We start from the raw sequence: 5,824 nt of genomic DNA, 5'->3' as shown, positions 1-5,824 counted from the left end.
GGCCACTCAGAGGGTCTCTGAGTGCCCAGTGCCCCGAGGCTCATGCAGGCGGAGGTGCAGCTGGGAACTGAGGGGTGAGGCACCATGACAAGCACTACTAGATATTCTCACTCCCAAAATGGAGAGAGAACCGAATAAAGGCTGAAGCTGTGTCTGAGGAGTGTCAACAGGAGAAACAAAGAACGGTCCTTAGAGTGGGGTTTCCCAGTCATCATCATCAGCAGCAGCAGCAGCAGCAGCAGCAGATGGGCACTTCTTAGAAATGTGCAATCTCAGCCCACTGCTGACCTCCCCAGGAAGAAATTCGGGAAGGGGGCCCAGGAACCTATGTTTTAATAGGCCTCAGTTGATTCTGAGTAAGTTGAAATGTCAGAAAACTGTTCCATGCTCTCCCATTGGTGGGGCTGATTTTCAGACTTCATTGGCTGTGCACTGAGTTCTGGGCCTTTGTAGAGGGTCACTGAAGGCACATCATAGATCGGACAGTCCTTGTCTCCCTCTTCCCCACCCTGATGGAAGCTCTGAACCAGGTATTGAGAGCATGAATGACCAGCAAATACACTGAGCCACTCATCACATTGCCCAGAATCCCACTTTCACAAGGAAAGAGAATCACATGATGTTTCTTATCCATGATTTGCTGCATCTGTTGACCACCAACGATTCACAAATAAATAATACATTAAGACAGCCTCCTCCAGTCTTTTCCCAAATGATAAACTGCTAATAACTCTTGAGTTAAATGACAAATTATGACTTTCCTCACAAAGACTCTCATTACATATAGCTACTTAGAGACAACAAATTTGAAGCCTTGGGAATAAAAGACTATAGAACAAAAAGCACAATATGTCATCAACCAGGCCCTCAAAATGAGAGAAAAAGAGAGGGGAGAAAGGAGAAAGAGAGAGAGAAGCATCAGCTCCTTGTTCCACTTAGTTGTGCACCCATTCGCTTCTCATACATGTCTGTGACTGGGGCTCCAACCAAAGAGCTCTGATCCAACCAGTGCCTTTGTCACTGTGGAGACACTCTGTCCACTGTACTATCGACCAATGCAGGTAGATTGTTAATTTAAAAATCAACACAAGCCTCTCTCTTGGATCATTCTTTATATAATCATGTTAGTAAGTATTCCATTTTAACATCTATATATTCAAGACAAATAATTCATTTACTAAAATTTAAATTTTCCTGATTAAGGAAGTTTGTACCCAGTAGATTGTCTATTTAATTAACATGCTGCTTCTGCTTTCCCTTTCTGTGCTTTTATCTGGTATCCCTGTCCACTGTTTTTTTTCCCCCCAGTTTTTCTTTATCACTGGTTTTACATCTGTTGGTTTGCATATAGTACAGAGCAGGTTTTGTTTTCATGCCAATCTGACAGTCTCTCACTCTTAATTGGTAATTCATTTTATTTATGTTTAATGACAATTATCAATGCTCATTTTACTTCTGGCAGCTATCATTATGTTTATTGTTTATTTTATTTTGCTGGTTTCTCTTTATCCCTTTTCTTACTTTTACTGGTTTGATCAAGTGAGCATTTTTTTCTTTAGCAGCTCCAGTGTGGTGTAATTGATGTGTAATAAACTGCACATTTCAATGTGTACAATTTGATAAGTTTTGGAAAATGTATCTATCCATGAAACTATTACCAAAATCAAAATAGTGAATAGATTCATCACCTCCAGGAGTTTCCTTGTGCCTTTGTATAATCTCTTCCTCTTTTTCCTCACTTCCCCAACCTTAATCCCCAGGCAACCCTGGTCAGCTTCTTGTCATTACAGAGTAGTGTGTACTTTAAGGAATTTTATAGAAATGAAATCATAAAAAAAAGAAATGAAATCATACTGTTTATATGTGTTTTGTTTGACTTTTTCAGTCAGCACTATTATTTTGAAAATTATCAATGTTGTTGTGTGTATCAATAGCCATTCCTTTTTATTGCTGAGTAGAATTTCATTGTATGGGTATCTCCCAGCTGGTCCATCCACTCACCTCTTGGTGGACATTTGGGTTGTTCCTAGTTTTGGGTTATTACAAATCAAACTGCAGGACATTGTGTGGATGTATGGCTTAATTTCTTGGTTAAATACTTAGGAGTGGAATGGCTGGATCATATAGTCAGAGTTAACTTTTTTTCCTTAAGTGAGAAGTGGGGAGGCAGAGAGACTCCTACATGCACCCTGACCAGGATCCACCCAGCAAGCCCCCTATGGGGCGATTCTCTGCCCATCTAGGGCCTGTTGCTTTATTGTTCAGCAACCAAGCTATTTTAGCATCTGAGGCAAAGCCACGGAGCAATCAGCACCTGGGGCCAACTTGCTCCAACTGAGCCATGGCTGTGTGAGCGGAAGACAGAGAAAGAGAGAGAGAGAGAGAGAGAGAGAGAGAGAGAGGAGAGAGAGGGAAAGGGGTGGAGAAGCAGATGGTCACTTCTCCTGTGTGCCCTGACAGGGAATCAAAACCTAGACTTTCACATGCTGAGCCGACACTCTACACCTGAGCCAACTGGCCAGGGCCCAGAGTTATCGTAAGAAGCTTTCATATTTTTTTTAAAGTAGTTGCTCCCTTTTACATTCCTACTCTCAGTGTCTGAGATTCCAAGTTCCTTCACTCCTCACCAACCTTAGTTTGTTTTTAGTTTTTAAAAGTTTAGCCATTCCAATAATTGTACAGTAGTATCTCATCATGACTCTAATTTGCATTTTCTTAATGCTTAATGATATTGAGCATCTTTTTAATATTGTGTTTATTTGCCATCTTAATATCTTCTTTGGGAAAGTGTCTGTTCAAATATTTTACCCATTTTTTTATGGTTGGTTGTTTTTTTTTGTTACTAAGTTGGTTTTTTTTTAAATTTTATTTATTCATTTTTGAGAGGGGGGGAAGAGAGAAAGAGAGAGAGAGAGAGAGAAAGAGAAAGAGAAGTAGGGGAGGAGAAGGAGGCATCAACTCCCATATGTGCCTTAACCAGGCAAACCCAGAGTTTTGAACCTGCAACCTCAATGTTCCAGGTCAATGCTTTATCTACTGTGTCACCATAGGCCAGGCTATTACTGAGTTTTGAGAGTTCATTATATATTCTGGATATATGTCCTTTATTGAATATATGATTTATAAATATCTTTTCCCAATTTGTGGCTTGCCTTTTCAAAGGACAAGTTTTTATTTATTTATTATTTATTTATTTTTATAAATAAATTTTTATTAGTGTTAATGGGGTGACATCAATAAATCAGGGTACATATATTCAAAGAAAACATGTCCAGGTTATCTTGTCATTCAATTATGTTGCATACCCATCACCCAAAGTCAGATTGTCTTCTGTCACCTTCTATCTAGTTTTCTTTGTGCCCTTCCCCCTTCCCCTCTCCCTCCTTCCTTCCCCTCCCCCCCCATAACCACCACACTCTTGTCCATGTCTCTTAGTCTCATTTTTATGTACCACTTATGTATGGAATCATTTGTTCTTAGTTTTTTCTGATTTACTTATTTCACTCCGTATAATGTTATCAAGATCCCATCATTTTGTTGTAAATGATCCGATGTCATCATTTCTTATGGCTGGGTGGGGGCATTGCAGCTCAGACCCTAAGACTCACTGCTGTAGACCCAAAAGCTCCCTCCTTCTAGGCACCTCTGCTCTGAGTGCTGTGGGGGAGATTGTTTGGCTGCTCTCCTGCTTCCCTTTGCTGGTATTGCTGTTTCCAGGGGAAATTTTCACTTCAGCTTTGGGGAGTGACTCATCCCAGGGGTTAGGGTGGCTATCTCCCAAAATGTTTCTCCCTGTGCCTCCTAGATTATACTCTCTTCCTGTTACTCTGGTCCTCTCCTCTCTCCCTCCATCCCCAGGAACCCCGCGTGAGTGTTTGTGAGAGAGACATTCTGCGCGGTTCCTTTAAGAAGGATCCTGGGTCTGAGAAATCAGACTCTTTCTCACAAACAGTATCCTGACTTATTTCCAGCTAAATACTGTCCTTACGCCTCTTCTGGGCTCTGGGGCTGCAGGCCGGGGCTTTGTTCCTGGGGCTCAGGACCCTTCCCCCTCTGCTAAACTCACTTCCCGCCACGCGAGTCTCTCCCTGCTGCCGTTTGCTCAGGGGAGCTGGGAAGCCCTCTCCACGTTTCTGCTTTTCCTACCAGTCTCGGTGTGGCTTCTTCAGTGTTCCTTGGTTGAAGAGTCCTCTTAGTTTAGTCCAAAGTTGGTTTTTCCAGATGATAGTTCTTAAAATCAGTTTGTATTCCACTTTGGTTCTGGGAGGTAGATGTTGGTACATCCGCCTACTCCAGCGCCATCTTGTCCTTGCCCTGGTTCCTGGTTCTTCACATTTGTGCCCCTGTCCTTAAGTGCTTGTGTGTAGTTCTCCAGCCCGCTGGGGAATACTGGTGTCACGTGGAAAAAACCTGCTCAAGACACAAACTGATGTCAATGGGAAGAAGGGGAGGCCTGCCAAGAGAGGCTAAGAAGAACTTCTGAATTTCCTTCTCCCTCAGCTTTAATTGATCAGAAGCAGAACAAAGGTAACGGGATTACGGGAGAGGGAGATAAGGTGATATAAGAAAAGAATAGCTAATGGCCATTTTCCTGACATTGAGAAAGGGCTAATTTGGTCAGTACACTCTTTTTCTTTTGCTTATTAACAAGCACAAAAGAAGGGGCAATCTAGAACCTCTAGGCTAATTTTCTAAAGCTCATTCACATGCATTCCTTTGTGTCTACACAAAGGTCACTCACTCACACAGTTTCTTGGTGTTTGCATCCAAGAGACATTCATTCAGGGCTTTTACCTAAAGTTCCCCAATCCAAGTCTTGGTTCAAGTTTACATGGGTAATTCCCTACAACTACAGTCCACCCAGGTTCCACATGCCTTCATGTTGTCCCAGATTCCTTCTATCTGTCATTGAATGACATCATTTGCATAATTTGTTCATACTAAAGTATTAGTGACTCAGTGATACTTCTCACAGAGTTGACCTGAAAAAGGGGGTAATGAAATAAATAGATTACTCTCGTAGGGTGGAATTTCAGACAGTGTGGCAGACAGAGGAAGAAGAAAATAGCATATCAAGGTGAGTGACCTGTCCTTCCCCCAAATGCAAGCCTTGTTGCAACTATCTCTGCTGTGCATGCACAAAACTAACTGTAGTGGCTATGAGAATATGCCTCTAACTCAGTGGTTCTCAAAGTGTGTGCCAGGGCACACTGGTGCACCCTAGAAGATTTCCAGGTGCACCCTATGGTATTCCAGAGAAATATCTGCCTGTTGGGGACCAAAAAACCAACAGGGTTTTTGGAGTTTATTTTTTGAGGGGGACAGAGGTGTGGGGAATTGACTGTAAGCTGACAGTCTGCCCAACCCCCCACCTCACTTACCTGATTAGGTTGCAAAAGGTTGTTAAGCTGTGGTGCTGGATTGTTTACACTATCTCCCATGTTCCCCAGAAAGACTGGAGGCAAGTTTCTTCTTTGGTGTAAAGCTAAGATAATATGTATAGTGGGGATTTGGGGTTGATGATTAAACATAAGGAATTGTCTCTTGAAGCCTTTTGGATTTCTATAAAAGAAGAATATGTGGCAATATCTGAAAAAGCTTTGAACATCTTACTACAATTTTCAACATCCTATTTATGTGAATTAGGATTTTCTACCCTCAATACAATTAAGAGTAAAAAGAGAGGAATTCTTCAATGTATTGATGAGGAAATGAGAGTTTGCCTTTCAAATATATGCCCAAACATTGAAGAAATCGCTAGGACACATCAGGCTCCTGTTTCTCATAAACACAAGAATGAAAAACTTAACACATTCATGCCAAG

The sequence above is a fragment of the Saccopteryx leptura genome, chromosome 6 (assembly GCF_036850995.1).
Source record: "Saccopteryx leptura isolate mSacLep1 chromosome 6, mSacLep1_pri_phased_curated, whole genome shotgun sequence".
Classification (NCBI taxonomy): Eukaryota; Metazoa; Chordata; class Mammalia; order Chiroptera; family Emballonuridae; genus Saccopteryx; species Saccopteryx leptura.
This window is presented reverse-complemented; position numbering follows the sequence as displayed.